The 25,000-nt window shown below is 35.5% G+C and overlaps 1 protein-coding gene across 2 annotated transcripts in view; it reads right to left on the bottom strand.

The window, feature by feature from the left end:
- The window catches only part of LOC136843436 (neuronal calcium sensor 2), a 988,260-nt gene that overhangs the window by 749,241 nt on the left and 214,019 nt on the right, over window positions 1-25,000 (bottom strand). Inside the window, exon 1 of one of the 2 annotated variants that reach the window (XM_067111913.1) lies at window positions 24,034-24,187. The exons of the other annotated variant lie outside the window; for it this stretch is intronic. The gene's annotated coding sequence lies outside the window, so the exon portion shown is untranslated. Of the gene's footprint in view, window positions 1-24,033; window positions 24,188-25,000 lie in introns of those variants that run through there. 2 annotated transcript variants of the gene reach the window in all.

Consider the following 25,000-nt stretch of genomic DNA (forward strand, 5'->3'; position numbering starts at 1 on the left):
GATGCCTATGAATAATTAAAGCAAAATATATTTTTATATACGCATGTTATTTTTTTCTGCAAAAAATAAAAATTAAGCAAAACAAAATAAAATAAATAACAATTGAATGAAGACAAAAAAATGTGGGTTTTGTTATTAATACACATCTTACCAACTTTGTAATTTAGCTTTTTTTTCATTCCAGCTATTCAGGGTGTGCAAGAGCTGACCGCTCATTTGAAAGGGACGCATACATTGAAAAAGGTTAAGAACCACTGCCCTAGTATATTCTCGTACAACGGAGAACATACCCAGAATGCCAATGGAATGTAAAAATTAGGAAAAAGAAAGAGAAACTGAGAACAAAAATTTCTGAAAGGTGTAAAAGGAGGAAAACCTCAAAGCAGTTGCACTACGAAACAACTGTTAAGAGAAGGTGGAGGAAAGTAAGGTGGAAGAAAGAGCATATGAACGGAGGTACGGTAAGGGGAATAGAAGGGATTGCAGCGGAGGGGCGAAAGGACCGCGGCTAAGACTTTAGGTAATGCCTACAGTGCACCACGTGAGGTGCACTAACGGTACTACTCTCCTACGAGGGAGAGTATACTTAGAAGCGGCCGGGCATACTAAATAGAAGTGGCTGGACCTAATAAATATTGTTGTATTCAGTGAATGTCTGAATGCACTCAAGAGCAGACACGTTAACAAAGCCTCATAAAGATGTCAAAATTAACATAAAATAACAAGGTGGAAACTAAATTCCATTATATCCTTTTAAGGCTGAAATGGCTAAAAAAAAAAAAAAGGGGTCAAGTTCGAGTTATTTGTTCCCCAACCCCCAAAATGACATGTCGCAAAAGGACTTTAATCTTTGATCCCACAAAGAAAAGCAGAAAACTATGAATATTTGAGTAGAAAAAAGAATAAAGCTATGAATATATGACTAAAAAAGAGAATGGGGACTTAAATCGTTAATGACTTGTATAGTAAAATGGTGAATTATAAGAATGGTAGATGTTCGACTACCGGGGTTGTAGCCAAAGAGGGCAAGAGCATGGAGGAAACTACGAATCGGAAGGTTGCAAGGCATTTGAAAAAAATGGGTTTTTTTTACATTTCATATATTTCATGAGAGAGAGAGAGAGAGAGAGAGAGAGAGAGAGAGAGAGAGAATTTTTTCTCTTCTGTTGTTTCACTGAGAGAGAGAGAGAGAGAGAGAGAGAGAGAGAGAGAGAGAGAGAGAGAGAGAGAGAGAGAGAGAGAGAGAGATCTTTTTCTCTTCTGTTGCTTCACTGAGAGAGAAACTTTTTCTCTTCTGTTGTTTCACTGAGAGAGAGAGAGAGAGAGAGAGAGAGAGAGAGAGAGAGAGAGAGAGAGAGAGAGAGAGAGAGAGAGAGAGATTTCTCTTCTGTTGCTTCGCTGAGAGAGAGAGAGAGAGAGAGAGAGAGAGAGAGAGAGAGAGAGAGAGAGAGAGAGAGAGAGAGAGTTTCTTTTTCTTATATTAGGCAAGAAAGAACGAAGTAATACAATCTGTCCACTTTGCATGGGAAAGAGCTTCTGTTGAGTTTCTTTGCATAGTTAAGAGCTCGAACGTTAAAAATCTGACTTTTTATTTTTAAACAAATGAATTGCGCTCCTGCGGCAGCGAGGAAACTTTTTTCCACCCATTTCTTTTTCTGGGCATTTTTATTTTTATTTTTGTTGCAGGTACTAAAGACGACCGTTGCAGAACCTAATTCTGGGAGTCTCAAGAAAAAAAAATCTGCCAAGATTATTATTATTATTATTATTATTATTATTATTATTATTATTATTATTAAAATTATTATTATTATTATTATTATTATCATTATTCAGAAGGCGAACCCTATTCATATGGAACAAGCCCAGGGGCGCCACTGACTTGGTTTTCGACTTTCAAAGAATATTGTGTTCCTTTGAAAGAAGTAACAGAAGGTAATGGGAAATACATAAAGATGAGATCACTTATTAAAAAAGAAAAAGTACTGAACAAAGTAATAAACAAACAGATAAAAATGTAAGTAAATTACTGAAATACAAGAATTGTATTAAGTTAGTAATGCATTGCATCTTCGCTTGAATTTCTGAAGGGAGACGAGGATAGATAACTTTGACATGCCCTTCGTACAAGTGTCAGCTGGGCTCCAGTGGGCACCAGAAGAGTTGGAAGACCCAAAATACTTGGATGAGAACTACGAGAGACGATTCAAGAGGTGAGTGGAGATCTGTGAAAGATAAAGTGCAGGAAAGAACAATCTTGTTCCCAGTCTTTTGTTTATTTTAAATCTAGCTAGCCGATGTAAAAAAAAAAAGTTCTTGGATTCTAACGAAGCAATGATATATATATAATATACATGTATAACTTACTTATGTATGTGTATCTTATTGATATATATACCCAAATACAAATATATATATATATATATATATATATATATATATATATATATATATATATATATATATATATAATGTGTGTGTGTGTGTGTGTGTGTGTTTGTGCGCGTGTTGATGTATGTGTGTGTTAGGCCATGGGTAAAGACTCCAATACGAAACTTTAAGCAAACTAAGTCGATTAATCATAAGCACGAATTTACTTTGAAATAAAAATAAACACCAGTAACAGTACCAGTGAAAAATTAAGCACTGGTAACAGTAACAGTGAAATAAATAAAAGCCTTCAAACTAAAAGACATCTAACTTTATTAAAAGTACCAGTGAAAAAAAAACATTCGAATCAAGTACAGTACCAGTAAAACAAACATTCAAATAAAGTACAGTACCAGTGAAAAAACCTTCAAATAAAATACAGTATCAGTGAAAAAAAACCTTCAAATAAAATACAGTACCAGTGAAAAAAAAATTCAAATAAGAAAAAAACATTCAAATAAAGTACAGTACCAGTGATAACAAAAATTTCAAATAAAGTACAGTTCCAGTGAAAAAAAATTCAAATAAAGTAGAGTACCAGTAAAAAATACATTCAAATAAAATACAGTACCAGTGAAAAAAACATTCAAATAAAGTAGAGTACCAGTGAAAAAAAACATTTAAATAAAGTACAGTACCAGTGAAAAAAAAAACATTCAAATAAAGTACAGTACCAGTGAAAAAAAAAACATTCAAATAAAGTACAGTACCAGTGAAAAAAAAACATTCAAACAAAGTACAGTACCAGTGAAAAAAAACATTCAAATAAAGCACAATACCAGTAAAAAATACATTTTGATAAAATACAGTACCAGTAAAAAAACATTTAAATACAGTACAGTACCAGTGAAAAAAAACATTAAAATAAAGTACAGTACCAGTTTAAAACATTCAAATAAAGTACAATACCAGTAAAAAAACATTCAAATAAAGTACAGTACCAGTGAAAAAAAAAAAAAAAAAAAACATTCGAATCAAGTAGCTCTTGAAACCTTCAACTTTCTTCTCGAATTGTTCTCGCTCTGGGACCTTGCTATGAATTCTTAATATTCCCTCCACATGTTACTATGTGCAGTGAGTTTCACCCAATTACGAAGGACACATATCCGTCGCATTACATCCAACATAACATCCATTCATGACCATTTCATATCTGCTCACCTCCAGAAAGTTAGTGCCAATTAAGCTTCACGGTGACCTTCATATTCAATGAATATTGGAATGGAATGGAATACAGAGTTCAGGCCAAAGGCCAAGCACTGGGACTTATGAGGTCATTCAGCGCTGAAAGGGAAATTGGCAGTAAAAAGGACTGAAAGGTGTAACAGGAGGAAAACCTCGCAGTTGCACTATGAAATCATTGTTAGAAGAGGGTGGATAGCAAGATGGAAGAAAGATAATATGAATGGAGGTGCAGTACAGGAAATGAAAGGGGTTGCAACTAGGGACCGAAGGGACGCTGCAAAGAGCCTTTAGTAATGCCCACAGTGGACCCCATGAGGTGCACTGATGGCACCACCGATTAAATGAATATAATAAAGTCGAAGGTGAGTGAAGGTTGAAAAAACAACTGCAAAAAGCATTTCCATTATGTCTCTTCCAAAAACTGCATGGCTTCGACGGTCATGCAATTTTACGATTATGAATCTCTATCTCTCCCACAGGGGTTGCAAAGATTGAGATTAGTCAGTTGCATTTGCGGAACACTCTCTCTCTCTCTCTCTCTCTCTCTCTCTCAATACTACTACTACTACTACTACTACTACTACTACTACTACTACTACTACTACTAATAATAATAATAATAATAATAATAATAACAATTATTATTATTATTATTATTATTATTATTATTATTATTATTATTATTATTATTATTACTACAGTATGTAGCATGAACTATACTAGTTCCTATAAATGAGTACATATACATTACATATGTATCCACATGGATGTTTGGGTAATATATTTGAAACGACAGCCGAAAATGTTTGGGCATATTATGTAAAACGACTACCGAAAACGTCTGGGCAATATATATGAAACGATTACCGAAAATGTTTTGGCAATATATGTAAAACTATTGCCGAAAATGCAATTTTAAAATGATTGCCAAATATGTTTGGGCAATAAAATATATTTTGGGTAAAACTATTGCCGAAAATGTTTGGGCAATATATGATTGACGAATAAACTATTGCCGAAAATGTTTTGGCAATATATGTAAAACTATTGCCGAAAATGTTTGGGCAATATATGTAAAATGATTGCCAAATATGTTTGGGCAATAAAGTACGTGTTAAACGATTGCCGAAAATTTTTGGGCAATATATGTAAAATAATTGCCGTAAATGTTTGGGCAATATATGTAAAATGATTGACGAATATGTTTGGGTAATATATATGAAACAATTGCCGAAAATGTTTTGGCAATATATGTAAAACTATTACCGAAAATGTTTTGGCAATATATGTAAAACTATTGCCGAAAATGTTTTGGCAATATATGTAAAATGATTGCCGAAAATGTTTGGGAAATACATGTAAAATGACTGCCGAATATGTTTGGGCAATATATGTAAAACTATTACCGAAAATGTTTGGGCAACATATGTAAAATGATTGCCAAATATGTTTGCGCAATATATGTTAAACGATTGCCGAAAATATCTGGGCAATATATATATAATGATTGCCGAAAATGTTTGGGCAATACATGTTAAAAGATTGCCGAAAATGTTTTGGCAATATATGTAAAATTATTGCCGAAAATGTTTGGGCAATATATGTAAAATTATTACCGAATATGTTTGGGCAACGTATGTTAAATTATCGCCGAAAATGTTTGGCAAATATATGTAAAATGACTGCCGAAAATGTTTGGGCAACATACGTAAAATGACTGCCGGAAATGTTTGAGCAATATATGAAAAATTATTGCCGAAAATGTTTGGGCAACATATGTTGAACGATTGCCGAAAATATTTGGGCAATATATGAAAAATGAATGAAGCAGGTATATATCAACCAATTTAAATAAAGACATTAAGCAAAAAAAAATTTTTTTAATTACCAACAGGAATAACTCCCTCATAATACGTAAATAGACAAATATTTATGAACAGCAAACACCAAACATTATTTTATTCTCAAGTACAATGGAATAACATTCCCAGCCAGGGCGAAACATTTCGATTGTCAACCAAAATTCAGAAAGTTGCTGCAACAAACAATTATTAGACAACCAAACAATGTTAACTGATTTCCCCTGTCCAATCGTGAAGCGTGGACTTCCAGAAACTTTGAAGAAAACATTCCCTGCGAAATCTCTCTCTCTCTCTCTCTCTCTCTCTCTCTCTCTCTCTCTCTCTCTCTCCTTGTTTTTAAGTTTTCCTGTGTTTAGTTTATATTACTCTCTCTCTCTCTCTCTCTCTCTCTCTCTCTCTCTCTCTCTCTCTCTCTCTCTCTCTCTCCTTTTTCTAAGTTTTGAAGTGTTTAGTTTTTATTATTTTCCCATTCTCTCTCTCTCTCCCTTTTCAAGTCTTGTTATGTTTAGTTCTTATTATTTTTCTCTCTCTCCTTTTTCAAGTTTTGTTATCTTTAGCTTTTATTATTTTTCCATTCTCTCTCTCTCTCTCTCTCTCTCTCTCTCTCTCTCTCTCTCTCTCTCTCTCTCTCTCTCTCTCTCTCTCTCCTTTTTAAGTCTTGTTATGTTCTTAATATTTTTTCTCTCTCTCTCCTTTTTCAAGTTTTGTTATCTTTAGTTTTTTATTATTATTTCCCCCCCCTCTCTCTCTCTCTCTCTCTCTCTCTCTCTCTCTCTCTCTCTCTTGGACAACGGTAAATGAACTGAGTCTAAGCAAGCACATAAATCGACGGCATTGCAGCTGATGTCACCTCGGGTCGCCATTGAAAAGTCAAGAGTGACCTTAATGGCATGAGGAAAGGACAGACGAGGTTAAACGCGGTTAGGGGGAACGGACGAGGAAGGAGGAATAACGTACGAGAACGTAGGACAATGAGAGAGAGAGAGAGAGAGAGAGAGAGAGAGAGAGAGAGAGAGAGAGAGAGAGAGAGAGAGAATTACGTATGCTCGCTCAATTAAGCCTAACATAAAAGGATAACCATGAGATGAGGAGGAGGATGAGGAGGAAGAAGAAGAGAGAAAGAGGAAGAGGAGGAGGAGGAGAGAAAGAGGAGGAGGAGGAGGAGAGAAAGAGGAGGAGGAGGAAAGAGGAGGAAGAAGAAGAGGAGGAGGTGGAGGAAGAAAAAGAAGAAGAAGAAAAGGAAGAGGAAGAACAGGAGGAGGATTGGGGTGATGGGCGACCTGGAGGAGTGCGCTTTTGAGGAAGTCTTTCTGCTGACAATGTTTAGTGTGCCCCAGGTATCGATTACATCTGCCCGATGAGATAGAGGTGGAGGTTGGGGGCAAGGGAGTGGGGGAAGGGAAAAGAAGAGGACAGGTCCCTCTGCCCCCTTAACTCCCTCCTCCCTAATCCCCCCTCCCCCTCTTCCCCTGTCGCGTTTTATCTTGCAAAATCAACAAAAGCTTCACACCGCCCGCACGTTTCCGTCTGCCACCTCTGCTGATACTGCTGTTGTGTCCATCCGCGCGCGCACGCAAACGCGCGCACACACACACACACACACACACACACACACACACACACACACACACACACACAAGGCTCCAAAAGGGGGGAAAAAGTCTGCCAGATTTTCTTACCGTCTCATACGCAAGGAAGGTAACGTTTTTAACGTGGGATGCCTAAAGGCCTCCTACGTGTTGCGAGGAGAATGGAAGGGCAGAAAGGTAGAATAACTGTTATATCATTATTATCATCATTATTGTTACTTTATTAGTATTATTTGATGTCATCACCTTCTCGTGATCTTAAATGGAAGAATAAAGTCCGCAGTAGTATGTATGTACGAGTATACTGTTATATACAGGAAATGTACGAGTATTATCATTTCTATGCACATTCTGGTTGAAGAGGCAAACTGACCAAGTTGGCTAAAGCTTCCTTTATATAGCAATATACTCGTACATACATACTACTGCGGACTTTATTTTTCTACTACTACTATTATTATTATTATTATTATTATTTATTATTATTGAAAAGAAAATCAACAGCTAAGTAACTTTACAAATATATTTAAAAATAAAGCTAAATAAATTTGTACCGTTAAAATAACTGGATTTGCTTCTCCATTTTAAGGTCAAGCCACTATCAGCATAATATGACTTTTATTATTAATATTATTATTATCATTATTGTTAACCCAATAAAACAATAGCTAGTGAGAACATCAAAAAACAAAACCAAAGGTTTCAATACGCAGGTGGTCCAATAATAAAAAAGTATAATCAATAAAAAAAACACGTGGAATTAACAAAAGCGATAACCACTGCAAAGTCAACGCCCATCTAATTACTCACTCAAAAAAAAGCATTGCACATTAAATTACCCGTAATTTATTGTGTCAATTAAACCGTTAATACCCACTTAGAACCTACGAACAAACAAGTAAAAAATACGCTGAAGTTTCATCGGCGCAATCGAGTTTTCTGTACATCCGCTACAGCGTATAATCAAGGCCACCGAAAACAGATCTATCTTTCGGTGGTCTTGCTATAATGTTGAGTGAGCCGCGGCCCATGAAACTTTCAGCACGGCACGGTGGTGGCCTATCCTATATCGTTGCCAGACACGCGATTATGGCTAACTTTAACCTTCAATAAAATAAAAACTATTGAGGCTAGAGGGCTGCAATTTGGTATGTTTGATGATTGGAGGGTAGATGATCAACTTCCCAATTTTTAGCCCTCTAGCCTCAGTAGTTTTTAAGATCTGAGGGCGGACAGAAAGAGTGGTTATGGATAGACAAAGCCGGCACAATAGTTTTCATTTACAAAAAACTAAAAATGAGAAATGAATGGACTGCAAATTTTATTCTCAGGACGAAATTTGTGCCCCCTCCGTCTGAGGCACACTGAATATCTAGAGCAAACATCGGCGTTTTGACTGAATGCTCGATTCTGATCTTCTGCCGGGATCTAAGTTGTAATTCAGTTGTACACAACCAGACTTGAAGTATAAAGAATGTTAATGTAAGGGATATATGTATATATAAACAAATATATATATATATATATATATATATATATATATATATATATATATATATATATATACATACATACATACACAAATAACATTAAATTCTCCAGGGACGACCTTTATTCCCGTATAAAGTAAAAGGCATTTGAGACCGCTTCTTTCGAAAGATGACCCTAAACGATCCAGGGCCTTTTGCCTAAGAAACGATAATACCCTGAGGTTTGTTGATCAATTAAATCACCTGTCTATTTCTGTTTCTATACATATCAATGTTAATACTGGTGGATATTTCATTGGTAGAGCGTAATAAGCAATTTTTCCGTCGTGTTTTTATGCCGCGTCGATTTAAATATAAAAATTCAGGCAAGATTTAAGGCTAAAATCGCGACTGACATCTGACAGCCGATTTCAAGATTTTTTGCGTCAGTGTGTGTGTGTGTGTGTGTGTGTGTGTGTGTGTGTGTGTGTGTGTGTGTGTGTGTGTGTGTGTGTGTGTGTGTGTGTGTGTTCCTACAAACGTTAAAACAATATACTTCGGGTAAACACCCGAATAACTAGGCTAGACATTCAGTTCATTAGAGTATGAGAGTCCCCAAGGCAGTAAATTCTAATGTGGAGGGTCATGCCCACTCACAATAAACGCCAGTCACTGGCTACCCCTTCCCCACCCCCGCCCCCACCCCCGACCCCTCGGTAACTCGTCTTTGTAAAGGGGAGAGCAATTCCGGGGCGAGCAATGGAACTAAACTGCATTTCATCCGAATTCTCTTGCATTTGTACCACCAGCATGGCTCTGCTTTTAGGAGAGCTGACGGCAAAGGATGCCCGAGACGAGTGGGAAAGAGCAATGGGAGTAAATATAAATTAATAAACAATAGGCAAATAAATAACGATGCAAATGAATCAATTAATAAATAACACGAGCCCTGCACCGTGCATGACATTCCCACTGGAAGTTATCGAGCCCTGAAATGGATGAGCATAATTATTATAATAATATATGATGCAATGTGTGTAATAAAGATCCACAATTATATAGTAAATACATAATTGTCTATATATATATTATATATATAACGTTAGCACTGATGAGGAACACCGTTCAAGTGTTCGAAAGTCCTTGATAATTTTACATACTAATATATTTACTATATAATTGAGGATTTTTCTTACACATTGTTTTTCACGAAATTGTGAAAAGCTTAGCAACGATGCAATAAAAGGGACAAATGACTAAGGTGTACCAAATGCTCTTGTGTATAACCAGGGTGTGTCTCCGCATGTTTCTGACGAGCCGCGGGAACAGAGAGAGAGAGAGAGAGAGAGAGAGAGAGAGAGAGAGAGAGAGAGAGAGAGAGAGAGAGAGAGTATCGGGACTTGGGGGGGGGGACAGCAGAGTGCAAAACTACCATAAATATAGACCTAGCATAATCATTATTGAGTACTAATAGAATTCTTCTCGCATTTTAATAATTTGCCTACACGATTTTTATCTATTTATTCATTAATGTGTTAATTTATTTTCTTTTTTAAGAAGAGATATTTTCTTTCTTTATCTCCTATTACCTTCTGTTACTTCTTTAAAATCAACACCATATTCTTTGGAAGCTTGAATTTCAAGTCAGTGAGTACTAACAGAATTCTCCTTTGCATTCTAATAATTTACGTACGTATTTTATCTATTTATTTACTAATGTGTTAATTTATTTTTCTTTTTTTAAAGAAGAGATCTTTGTGTATTTCCTATTACCTTCTGTTACTTCTTTAAAAAGAACACCATATTCTTTGAAGCTTGAATTTCCGGTCAATGGCTCCTTTGGTGAGCCGTAAATATAGACCAAGCATAATCATTACCGAGTACTAATAGATTTCTTCTTGCATTTTAATATTTTACTTACGTTTTTATCCATTTATTTATTAATGTGTTAATTTATTCTTCTTTTTTAAGAAGAGATCTTTTCTTTCTTTATCTCCTATTACCTTCTGTTACTTCTTTAAATTGAACATATTCTTTGGAAGCTTGAATTTCGAGTCAATGAGTACTAACAGAATTCTCCTTGGCATTCTAATTATTTACTTACGGTTTTATATATTTATTTAGTGTTAATCTATTTTTCTTTTTTAAGAAGAGCTTTCTGTATTTCCTGTAACCTTCTGTTACTTCTTTAAAATGAACACCAATGGCCCCTTAAGTGTGGTTGTTTCATAAGAATAGCTTTCATCTACTAAAATAATAAATAATGGACTGCTTTCCGAGTCCATTCAAGCCACTCTGAGCCAGTCCTTTGACCGTTAACCGGTTTTCCTACTCATACACCTGATTTTTTAACACCGACGCATGCGGAATAATTATCCCTCCGTCACAATACTTTCTGTACAAAGACGTCTCGCATCTAAATCCTTCATTCCTCCACAGTCGGAATGAGTAGCAATTCCCATTACGTTCCTTCAATAACCCCTTTTTTTCGGGAGCGTCGATTTCAGTGGTGTCAGTGGCGCCCTTTGATTGGAATGACAACAGGACCTCCCTCCCTCTCCCCTTGCCTGAAGGCTTTTCCATCACTAATCCCTCTTAGGATTCGTGCATTCAATTACAAATTTTCCACCCCACAGCGGGAGCGAGTTTTTCGTTGCTTCCTGAAGCGGCCTCTAATCGAAATTATGCGGGTCATCGCTTTTAGCTTTCTGATTCCACCAGTGAGTAAGGATTGAGATTATATATATACATATGCATAATATATATATATATATATATATATATATATATATATATATATATATATATATATATATGACTTTTTTATCACATCACCGTGATTCATATTCAATCAGTAATTACAAACGTCCTTTAATATCCAGTTCGCTCTACCCCGGAAATAATATATTTTCATATATGTTACTGAAGGGGAATTTTTCAGTTGATAATAAATTCGTCGTCTCGTGGGCTCCAACCAGCGAAGACAAGAACTCAGGACTACAGTGGACGCATTTTAACGCACCAGTGGGTAAAAATTGATATTATATATATAACATACATTATATACAGTATATAAATTATATACATATATATATATATATATATATATATATATATATATATATATATATATGTACACATTATATAATATATATATTAATACACATATATTGATTATATAATATATGATATATACATGTATATACACATATATATACAGAGTGTATGTGTGCGTTTTCATAATACATCCCAGTCATAAGTGGAAAGGATATCTGTACTATTAAAATCCCGCACACCATTATCTAAAACATCCTTCCACAAACGAAACGTTTCACAAAATAAAATTAAAACGCTGATTAAAAAAAAAAACAATCGCATTGACGTGATTGAAAAATCTACTGGAAATCCAGCACAGATTATGTGTAAAAATATTACAGAGGAAATATATTTTCAAAAATTTCAACCGAGGAATTTTAATTCTAACACGCTGATTACTACATATTCTATGAGACTGTTGACAAATGCATGGCTCCATAATGAATTGCACCAATTATGGAAAATGATGAAATTCATCATTAATTGAGTAGGAGCGGTTTGATGTTAACTACTGAAATTCATTCATTTGCCCTTCTTCAAAGTGTGAATAGAAAGACGCCGGAGAGAGAGAGAGAGAGAGAGAGAGAGAGAGAGAGAGAGAGAGAGAGAGAGAGAGAGAGAGAGAGAGAGAGATACCTAAAGAAAAATTAATTTACTTTGCAGCACTGGAGAGAGAGAGAGAGAGAGAGAGAGAGAGAGAGAGAGAGAGAGAGAGAGAGAGACATACTTTGAGTATACCGTCGTTTAACCAGACCGCTGAGCTGATTAACAGCTCTCCTAGGGCTGGCCCGAAGGAACATCCAGAGAGAGAGAGAGAGAGAGAGAGAGAGAGAGAGAGAGAGAGAGAGAGAGAGAGAGAGAGAGGAAAATGGTATTTTTATTTCACCTCCCTTAACTCGCTTCCTATAAGAGTGGATTAAACTTCAGTGCCGCCTTCGAAGCGACCGAGAATATTTCATGAATATTAAAAGGGCGTCTTCCTGAAACAAAAGACTACTAATGAGTTCCGCAGAGTTCGCTTTCAAAGCTGTGTATTCGTCCCATTACCGCACAAAACCCAATCACCTGACACCGAACGCGAAAACACACACACACACACTTCCGAGTAAAGAAACGTCCGAAGAAAGAGAGAGAGAGAGAGAGAGAGAGAGAGAGAGAGAGAGAGAGAGAGAGAGAGAGAGAGCCATGCAAAGAAAGATGAACATATTTTGAAACATCCGAGAAGAGAGAGAGAGAGAGAGAGAGAGAGAGAGAGAGAGAGAGAGAGAGAGCCGCGTAATGAAAGATGAACAAACTTTGCAACATCGACAGAGAGAGAGAGAGAGAGAGAGAGAGAGAGAGAATATCAACCTTAGGCCTAAATCTCCCTACCCACCGTCGACGCCATCCATACCTACTTGCAATTCAGCGCAGACTTTTATATAAAAAGACCGGTGAACAATACCACTGAGCGGTCGTCTCTACGGTCCGAAAATCGATGGAGGAAAAAGCATGTCTATTCTATTCCGCAGCGCACAAAGGCTGCAAGGACAAGTGAACGAGTCCTCGTTTCTCTGCCACAATCGAGAAAGGCGTCGTAACCTCCGCACCGCCAATTAAATATTACGCACACGCTTCCCCATCTTCAAACTGAGATACTCTAACCTTGTTTAATGGCCGGATCGATGGCGAGGTATTTTTAGTCACTTCCTGCTCCAAAAATAACTGTATCGCCAAGATAAGGTCATTAACTAAAGTAGGAAATAGCTGCACTAGAGAATTCTTCGATCAATATTTTACGGAGGCGGGAAAAATATAGGCAATAATTGATGATAACATTATGATTTTAATCGAGATGATTCAACAACTCATGCCATACAGTAATATACTTAACACTGCCACTGAACTGTTAAAAAACAGTCATTCTATTTTTAAAGTTATTTAGGGCAAAATATTCGTAGACCGAATCACCCGGCATCAAAATCTCTTTACACTAAGAGATGCTATAAACTTTAAATAAATAGACTGTTATTAACTATTTAAAAAATCCAGTACTGAAAAAACTATATCTTCTTTCCACATTAAGTAACCTACGTACCCAGTAAGCAGGGGCCATCCGCCTCTTTGCAAAAGTATTCAAACTCACACAAATAGTAATGCACTATCTATATTTACTACCTATACAACTTTAAGGAACGCAGAGGCATAAATAACCATAAATACTAAAAATGGCGACTTTTTATATCATCTACACAATCTATAATACCACTTAATCATTATTATTATTATTATTATTATTATTATTATTATTATTTCTGAGATGAAACTTATTCATATGGAACAAGCCCACCATAGGGACCACTGACTTTAAATTCAAGCTTCCAAAGAAAATGGTGTTCATTAGGCAGGAGTAATAGAAGGTAAAGGGAAATACAGAAAGAATGAATGTATGTATGTATGTATGTACGTATGTATGTATGTATGTATGTATGTATGTATGGGTGTGCGTGCGTTTTAAACGGTTTTATCCAAAGATGTATAACGTTTCTTTTATCATCTCTCTTCACCCAGCCGCGACCTACAACAGAAGACTAACAGCCTGGGAGAAATCTCTCCTTAGGTCAACAGGGCCATGCTTGAATTTTAGGGAACCAACACATATCATTCCCTCAGAGGCAGATTCGGGGGGTCGAACGCTAGTCATTCAAAGAGAGAGAGAGAGAGAGAGAGAGAGAGAGAGAGAGAGAGATGCTAACCTGTCACTGTTCAAAGCAGTTTAAGTTCGTCAGTCCGTAAGAACTCTACACTTGCGACCCCAAACTAAGAGGGGAATAAACTGTACTCTTGCGACCCCAAACTAAAAACATGGAATAAACTCTACTCTTCCGATCTCAAACTGTAAACAGGGAGTAAACTGTAGTTTTGCGTTACCAAACTAAAAACAGCGAATAAAATCTACACTTGCGACCCCAAACTATAAACATGGAATACAATATTTTTGCGACCCCAAACTAAAAACAGAGAATAAACCTACTCTTTTGACCCTAAACTAGGAATAGGGAATAAACTCCATTCTTGCAACCCCAAGCTAATAAAGTCTACACTTGCGACCCCAAACTAAAAACGGGAAATAAACAAACCCAGCCATTTTGAGGTCCAGCCAAGGATGGACCTCCTCAAACTCAATTCGGCCCCTTTCACGAGACTTGCGAGGATCATTAAACACAAAATCACACACACACACACAAGCCTTAGGGGAAAGCGACCAGGGCTGCTTGTTGACACTGGCTAGATGCCCAGGCAACTTGCAAAAGGACGAAAATTCTTAAGGTGGCAAATCAGGCGTGAAATTTGGGTCTGAAATTCCCTCCCCCGTCCCCTCTCCCCATCCCTCAAAAATTTCGAAAAAAGATGATAGTGGCCCAGATCATTCAAAACACAAGTGCACACTAAAGATAGACACAAACTGCCATGAAAGAAGTCCAGTGACGTTTTCAGTGGTCGGATCGTTCATTTTTTTCGCCACTGGAAGAATGTTGTCTCTTGAATAGATCACATGAGTCTTTGTACAGAGGGATTCGACCTTCAAGGTACTGACTGCTGTAAAAAAAAAAAAGGCCAACTTTACACACAACTATTCTAACTGTGTCTTATCTTTGTAATTTTGTTGCCAGCAACAGTTAAATTGTTTTTATATATATATATATATATATATATATATATATATATATATATATATATATATATATATATATATATAATATACTGCATGTACACGATGCAGATCTACGAACACCAGGAACCCTACCACACAGGATCTATGGGCCCCTCCCCCCCAAAAAAAAGCCACGGATCAGTGTCGAAACTGAACAAAGTTCAGGGGCAACACTCTTTAAATAATTCCTCCAACTCCTCAAGCTTCAAGGTGCACCTCAAAAATCTGATGCGACTGCCTTGCTTAACTTTTTGGAATTACAGGATAGATATTAAGTAATTCTAGCGTTACCTTGCCTTTCAACATCTTCTGTCCTGGGGAAACCAGTGAACCACTGAAGCATACTGTTCCTTACAGAATAAAATTACTGCACTGTTGTAAAATTAACTTCAATAAATGTTTACCGTAAACCATCTACCTAGTGTTTCAAATCAGCCAAACATAAAATTACTTACAGGAGAAGGTGGAAAGTAAGATGGAAGAAAACGAACATGAAAGGAGGTACAGTAAAAGGAACGGAAGGGGTTGCAGCTAAGGGCCGAAGGCACGCTGCAAAGAACTTTATAGTGCCTACTGTGCACCGCATGAGTTGCACTGACGGCACTAGCCCCCTGCGGGAAGACTCCTTTTGGCTTAAGGTCAATTTGACAGGGTGAGGGCTACTCAGAGGTATTCGATTGCCAGTGCCAATGGCCTCTGCAATAATACACATGACGAAGCCCTCTCCACGTAGATATTTTGGACGACGTAAAAACGGTAGTAAAATCCGCCGTCATCATTCTTATTATCCGCCAAAAATCCCCGGCTACCCTCCCGCCTTTTGGCTGAGCAAACTTCCTCCGTCCATTGGAAGTTTTAAAGCTCCAAAATATCCAAGTTCTAAGGAGTTGGTGTTTGCGTTGCTTCTTCTCTTCCAACTCCGCCCCCCTCACTTCGTTTCTTCTCACTCCCTTCTTCCCTTCTTACACAACCCTTTCCATCCCTCCCGTTCGCCTCGTTTCTTCTCACTTCATCCCTTCAGCTAAAACCAGTTCTTTGCATTTTATCTTCTTGTTTTTCGTGATCTTATTTTCTTTTCCCTTTGTTTACGGAACTGTATTTTCTTCCGTCAAGTCTTCGTTTTCACTTTAATTCTCACCAATCTCCCTACACTTCCTTATCTTGCGTTAATTTTTCTTCATCACTGCCCGCAAGCCACTTTTCCCATTTAATATGCAATTAAAATATAACACACACACACCTCATCGATGCAGTTTTTCATCGTCATATTACTCGGAATTTCACTGTCATCTCTCGAGTTGCTTCGAGTCAATGAAAATTCATACCCTCTACTGTTAAAAAAAACTGGGAATGTTCCTCCCGGAAGAGTTTTGATGCTGGTGTTTGCAAGGCTCGAGAGGATGTAATGCCATTTGAATTGGCCGTACGCCACTGCCTTCGTCTTTCCGACTTCAATACAGCTGTTTAAATTAACTGTATAGTTAACTAGGCTAATTTGCCTTCAATGGGAATTTTCTGAGCCTCTTCTCTCTGTTACATTATTATTATTATTATTATTATTATTATTATTATTATTATTATTATTATTATTATTATTATTATTATTAAAAAATACTCTTAGTAGCATGAGTCTTAAAATGCAGAAGCAAATCCACAGTTATGTATATGTACACATATATTTAAAGATAAATCTTAAAAATATATGTACATATACATAGCTGTGGATTTGCTTCACCATTTTTATTATTATTATTATTATTATTATTATTATTATTATTATTATTATTATTATTATTATTATTATTCAAAAGGTGAACTCTGTTCATATGGAACTTACTATTATTATAATTTTTGAAGAAGAACCCTATTCATGTGGAAATTATTGTTATTCAGAAGATGAACCCTATTCACGTGGAAATTATTATTGTTATTCAGAAGATGAATCCTATTCATGTGGAAATTATTATTTTTCAGATGCATAAATGTGTTTACTTGTGTAGTGGGCCAATGTTTTAATATTTTCTTCTCACAGTAATCAAATAAATCAAAACTAATCACTTTGCAAAAAAATTAAATCAGTAGCTACAAATTAATAAACTGCTCCAACGAATATATATATATGTAAATATAATATATACATAAATACATATATATATATATATATATATATATATATATATATATATATATATATATATATATATATATATATATATATATATATATATATATATATATATATATATATATATAAAATATGCGGTCTTTGTACCCAGCACAGGATAACACGGACCGCTATTCTCCTCTGAGACAAGGACCATTCAACATTTATGCCGTATGAAATACTAAACTACCCTCTGTCCGGACACCGACAATCGCGGCCTTCTCACACGAACACGACGCGTCGCCATATGAAACGCGTCAAGTACCGTCACTCTCGTTCCGCAAAAAAAAGAAAAAGAAAAAAATAAGTTTCGAATACCTTCCAACAATAGAATGTTTTTTTTTTTTTTCTTTTTGCAAACGCCGAGCTGAAATTTCACCAATATTTTGCCGCTTAAACATTATTATCGAAAATAGGTGAGCTACACAGTGAATCCGTTTCTTGTATATATCTTGTGATTATATATATATATATATATATATATATATATATATATATATATATATATATATATATATATATAATAACGTACATATATATTTAAATATATATTAGACAAATATATATACATACATATAATAAATTATATATATACATACATACATACATACAACATAACCAATAAATTCTTCTATAACAAAATATTTGCTGTAAATACTTTACAGATAAAAGAATGTTTATCGCGGGGAAAGCATGACTTTTTTTTTTAAAACAAACACGAACAATAGTAAACAGGAGGAGGTAGGTATACAGATAGCACAGATAACTACAAATGGTACAGAGATATATATAAATCAATCTATACATTTTATAGATATACTTGCGTCCTGTCCAGCGGCTTAGCTTGTGCCTTTTTCATCGCTCAAGAAGACTCTAATCGCAAAAACCAACGAATTCTTTTTTCAGCGAGAGAGAGAGAGAGAGAGAGAGAGAGAGAGAGAGAGAGAGAGAGAGAGAGAGAGAGAGAGAATCTTCTTCAACTTCTGCCAACCGCAAAGGCATTTCCCGTCAACAACCGAGATCTAAGCCTTCCAAAATGAGAAGCAATATGGAGTACGTTTTAAACCTCGGCCGTGGAGGAGATTTTGTCTTCTTGGCTTTGGGTCTGGCCCCCCCCACCCCCGTCTCTCCGTCTGTCTGTTTGTTTTGTCTGTCTCTTCGTCTGTCCGTCCGTCTGCCTCTTCGTCTCTCTGTCCGTCTGTCTCTTCCCCTGTATGTCCGTCTGTCTATCTGTCTGTCTCTTCTTCTGTCTGTTCTGTCTGTCCGTCGGTCTCTTCGTCTGTCTGTCCGACTGTCTGTCTCTTCGTCTGTTTGTCAGACTATCTGTCTCTTCGTCTGTCTGTCCGACTATCTGTCTCTTCGTCTGTCTGTCCGACTATCTGTCTCTTCGTCTGTCTGTCCGACTATCTGTCTCTTCGTCTGTCTGTCCATCTGTCTGTCTCACCGCTTGTCTGTCCATCTGTCTCTTCGTCTGTCTGTCTCTTCGTGTGTCTGCCCTAGCCACCAGAATTGCGTGGAAAATAGTCCAGAGAAAAATAATTGTTTCCTGAAAATGTAATGTATTTAATTTAGGGCTGTTCCAGTTAGAAAATATATTCTGGTTTAGGTAAATATAACTGTCGATAACACTAAAACTTGCCCAAGAAAGCACACACACATAGCCATATATATATATATATATATATATATATATATATATATATATATATATATATATATATATATATATATATATATATATATATATATATATATACATATATATATATATATACTCTACATACATATTTATATATATATATATATATATATATATATATATATATATATATATATATATACTAGCAATACAATAAGTATGAACAAACCAAACAAGGCTTGCAATCTACCTCCCCCCTCCCCGACTCCTTCATCAGGTGGGCGTGGGGTAGCGGGTAGGTGCACCTACAATCCCTTAACACAAATGCAATTGAAGCACACGACGGAAAGCAAAACTCATTCGCACCTGACTCCAACAATCAAGGTAATGCGTAAAATTATTCTTTTTAGTTGACTGCATGGAGGACACCTGAGTTATTCCTACTTCCTCCTTAACCGCCAACCCCGGCCCCCCAACCCCCATCACACCTGTCCCGTGTCAGAAGTACAAAAGGCACGAGGAATGCCCAAAGAGACCCGTGACACAGGACATCAGGATGTAACGAATGGGCCGCCCTCATCTGCGGGAAAGCTGATCTCACGCCACAATTACACTAACACGCGTTCTTAATGCAAGCAAGCCACGCCCATTCTAAAAATGGAACAACTCATGCACCTCTATTCATTGCCACATTTAATGCCATTCGGTGCGTCGCAGCAACCTGCATAATGATAAGTCCTAACGCCAATAAACAGGAATGGAATGGACTATGAAATCAGGGCCATAGGCCAGGCGCTGGGAACTATGGGGTCACTCAGAGCTGAAAGGGAAACTGAGAGTAAAAAGGGGTTTGAAAGGTGTAACAGGAGGAAAATCTCGCATTTGCTCAATGATACAATTGTTGGGAGAGGGTGGAAAGTATGAACGATAGCATTCTTTCCAAACACGAAAGAAGTCCCAGGTTCAGTTCCCATGCTGGCCTAAGCAGCGATCTTGGGGTCTGGTAATTAAAAGTTTAGGAAAGATATAGACCCGACATAACCTCATCCCAAAAAGCCACTCTCATTATTATAGTTCAAGGGAAGCTGCTAAGTGTCACGTGACACTGCTCTTGCTCATTTGCATTGTGTTATTGTTTTTATACTTAAATAAATATGTGTGTGTATATATATATATATATATATATATATATATATATATATATATATATATATATATATAGTATATATATATATATATATATATATTTATATATATAAATTTTTATATATGTACATACTGTATATATATATATATATATATATATATATATATATAATCTACTATATATATATTCATATATATTATATATATATATATATATATATATATATATATATATATAAATATATATATATATATATATATATATATATATATATATATATATATATAAAGAATGATCATTCATTTTATTTTCATCTTCAGTGTCTATTTTGTTCACAAGAGGGCATTCAATTCTGCGCAAATTTCCTTTGCAATGCAGTGGCCCTTTATGCTTGTTTCACATCAATAATAATAATAATAATAATAATAATAATAATAATAATAATAATAATAATAATAATAATAATAATCCTACTTCACAAAAGCGAAATTTGAAAGTTCATTTAAGATTACATGATCGAAAATTTATTATCATTACTTGGTTAAACTTAACCATAACATAAAAAAATATTTATTCAGTTTACGTACAAATATATATATATAGATACTTCGCATCTTACATCAGCAAAAAAAAAAAATTATAATAATAAATAACTGCGGTACTGTACAAGGAATACGACGTTTCAATTAAAACAATCTGAATGATTTCAATTGCAACAAAAATTGTCACCGACAATTACAAGGGAAGATGACTAAAATGTAATATGTATATATATATATATATATATATATATATATATATATATATATATATATATATATATATATATATATATATATATATATATATATAAGGAAAGCTTGAACAGAAATGACAGAGTGCCAAATACTGTCGTGTATTTTAACATATCTTTGTGCCCCGAAGATGTGTTAAAATACAAGCAAGTACTTGGCACTCTGTCGTTTCTTCTCAAGCTTTTTCTGCGGCTTCAGCTAACAAACAAAATCACGTGAATATTTTTGTGATTTCTTAGTATACATATGTATATATATATATATATATATATATATATATATATATATATATATATATATATATATATATATATATATATATATATATATATATATGTATGTATATATATACACACATATATATCTGTATATATATATATATATAAGTATGCATGTATGTATGGATATGAGACCATCTCTCAAATCAACATCAAGAGTCACAGACTGGCTGAACACAGTACATAAAAGACGCATTACTGTCAAAGGATATACAGTAAATAGACTTATCACTTAAAAATCAATACAAACACACCTCAGAGAACTTGACTGCAAGCCTTCACAGCCAAAATCACTCGTAAAACAACCAAAGGTCGAACTAGACTAGACCCTTCTAAGCACCAAATCACGGAAGCTTTTAAAGTTTTCCCTCAGCATCTTTTTAGTATTAAACGCCTACTATGGGCGGCTACTGCGCCCGTAAGTGTCGGTTCACAAAGGGCTTTGTTTTACCGGGATACGTGGCCCGTTTTATCGATAGCCTGACCATAACTTCTTTTCCCTTCGGGGGCCTCTTTTTTCTCGGCTCTTCTACTTGATTCCCTTTACTGCGTGTTCCTGCTTCTCTCTCTCTCTCTCTCTCTCTCTCTCTCTCTCTCTCTCTCTCTCTCTCATGTGCGCATTCTTCGCTGCGCTCGTTAGATATGTATTTCCTATTTACATATTGTTTCCTTGTCTCCTTTTGCACATGAGTGGGCAGGTAATTATCGCTACCTAGTTTTGTACTCCCCGACCCTGAGATCGAATTTCGGCAGGGCATCAAAACAGCCTCATTTCTTTCTTGATTTGGAACTAGGCTTGGTAGTGACAAAACTGAGGAGCTGAGAGGGCATTGTAGTCAATGAAATTGCGTACGTGTCTGGTAAAAAGTGACTGGTATTTTCTATAGCTCTAGAATGTTTGTGATCGCAGTTCTCTCGTTAAACATCACAAATATTCCATCCCTCTCCTGTATTGTTTTTTTCTTTTTTCCGGTCTGGGCTGGATACAGGCTACCGGTTGCCAGTCCCACTGGCCTCTGCGATACGAACTGAATCCTGACATTGCATGACTGACGGTAAAAAAAAAAAGTGACAAAACTAATGAACTGGAAATAGCAAGAAATATTTTCATTCCACCCCCATCCCCAACCTTCCATCGCGGAAAATAACACAGATTATTAACTATGATCTCTGAATGTTTTGGATATAGAAATATGATTTAGTTATTTCTCCACAAGAAAAAGACAGGAATTTAGCAACTTTAACATTCTTGCGAGATTGCAGTGTCTTGCGTAAATCAGAAATGAAAATGTATAATTCATTTTCCCACAGCGTAACTTCCAAATGAAAATACATTTCATTTTCCCACAGAGTAACTTTCATATGAAAATACATAATTCATTTCCCCACAGCGTAACTTTCAAATGGAAATACATAATTCATTTTCCCATAGCGTAACTCAAAAATTAACATGCATAATTCATTTTCCCACAGCGTAACTTTCAAATGAAAATGCAGAATTCATTTTCCCACAGCGTAACTTTCGAATGAAAATACGTAATTCATTTTCTCATAGCGTCACTCAAAAATGAAAATGCATAATTAATTTTCCCACAGCGTAACTTTAAAATGAAAATGCACAATTCATTTTCCCACAGCGTAACTTTCAAGTGAAAATACATAATTAATTTTCCCATAGCGTAACTCAAAAATTAAAATGCATAATTAATTTTCCCACAGCATAACTTTCAAATGAAAATGCATAATTAATTTTCCCACAGCGTAACTTTCAAATGTAAATACATAATTCATTTTCCCATAGCGTAACTCAAAAATGCAATGCATAATTCATTTTCCCACAGCGTAACTTTCAAAAGAAAATACATAATTCATTTTCCCAAAGCGTCACTCAAAAATGACAATGCATAATTCATTTTCCCAAAACGCCACTTTTAAAGCGAAAATGCATCATTCATTTTCCCCTACCATAACTTCAAAATGAAAAAATACATAGTTCATTTTCCCACATAGTTACTTTAAAAAGAAAATAAATCCTTCTCTGCACTTTCCTTCAAACGCGCTCAAATGATACTTTAGGAAAAAAGTAATGCATGCCAGATGATTCAAAGACTCTTACTCCATATCTTACTGTATATCCAATTCTTTTGAAAGAATAAATATACATTTCATATTTCAGTGCATATATATATATATATATATATATATATATATATATATATATATATATATATATATATAAAACATATGTAAACATGTATATATACCTGTATAATTATAATCACATTAACACGCGATTAGTTTATCACTGATCACCACAGGTGGAAAAATAAGAGGCAGGGTGTAGGTCCAGACCGGTTTCGACTTTTATTTCCAAGCCATTAACGTTAGTGGCTTGGAAAAAAGTCGAAACTTGTCAGACATACACCCTGCCTCTTATTTTTTTTTTTTTGTGGTGATGATGATGATATATATATATATATATATATATATATATATATATATATATATATATATATATATATATATATATATATATATATACTGTGCAGGTATGTGGTGTACATAAAAAGCCAAATGTGCTACCACCTAATAATCCTGGCTCTGACTAGTGTTACGGACAGACACACATAGAAGAGGTACCTTAACCAACACCACAAGAAAAAAAAAAAAACCAAAGACCACTCACCAAACTTTACAAAAAGGAAATGAATCCACCCAATAACAGTATAATTCGGGTGACGCTACGGAAAACGTAATATTCGTGAATTCAAATAATGGCCCACCAAACGCGGCAACTGTACCACGAGACAGCAGAGACATTCAATGTAATCAGCTCGAAGACCGTAGCACAGTCACATGTTGAACCCTAATCTCATGAAAGTCCGGTTATTCAAAGTTACAAAAAAAAAGGTCCAAAGTGCTTATCTTATCTTATCGACAATTGTGCGCACTAAACGGAGCGAAAAGATGGTACGGAAAATTATTACGTAATTCTTAGCTCCACCAAAGGCAGTGAAATCTTTTATCGTAGTGGCACCAGATAAATTACTTTATTGATTATCTTTTTTTATAACAACTGAGCTTTGCTTTCTGTATTTCCCATTACCTTCTGACACTTCTTTCAAATGAACACCAGAGTCTGTGGAAGCTTGAATTTCAAGTCAGTGGTACCTGTGGTGGGCTCGTTCCTTATGAATAGGAGTTTGTCTTCTGAATAATAATAATAATAATAATAATAATAATAATAATAATATAATAATAATAATAATAATAACTGAATCGCTGACTGGGCTTAGTTAAATAAAACTTAGGAAGAACTGTACCCTCATCTTAATTCTGTCTACTGTTTACTTTTCCATATTTTCTCTCTCTCTCTCTCTCTCTCTCTCTCTCTCTCTCTCTCTCTCTCTCTCTCTCTCTCTCTCTGTTGAATTTTCTGTATTTATTAACATTCTATACTCTTTCCCATTTCTTTCATCACTTATAGGCACTAATTCCAGCTACAGCTCGCTTTTCGCACGCTAATGGCATTCTAGGAGAGATCCATTTGAATATTTGCTCATTTCAATAATAATATGCAAATATGAACAGTTACGCCAAGGGAAGAAGAGAATGGCCTGTTTTATATTTCGACGCTGCAATCTGGAGCTAAT

The sequence above is a fragment of the Macrobrachium rosenbergii genome, chromosome 11 (assembly GCF_040412425.1).
Source record: "Macrobrachium rosenbergii isolate ZJJX-2024 chromosome 11, ASM4041242v1, whole genome shotgun sequence".
NCBI classification, from domain to species: Eukaryota; Metazoa; Arthropoda; class Malacostraca; order Decapoda; family Palaemonidae; genus Macrobrachium; species Macrobrachium rosenbergii.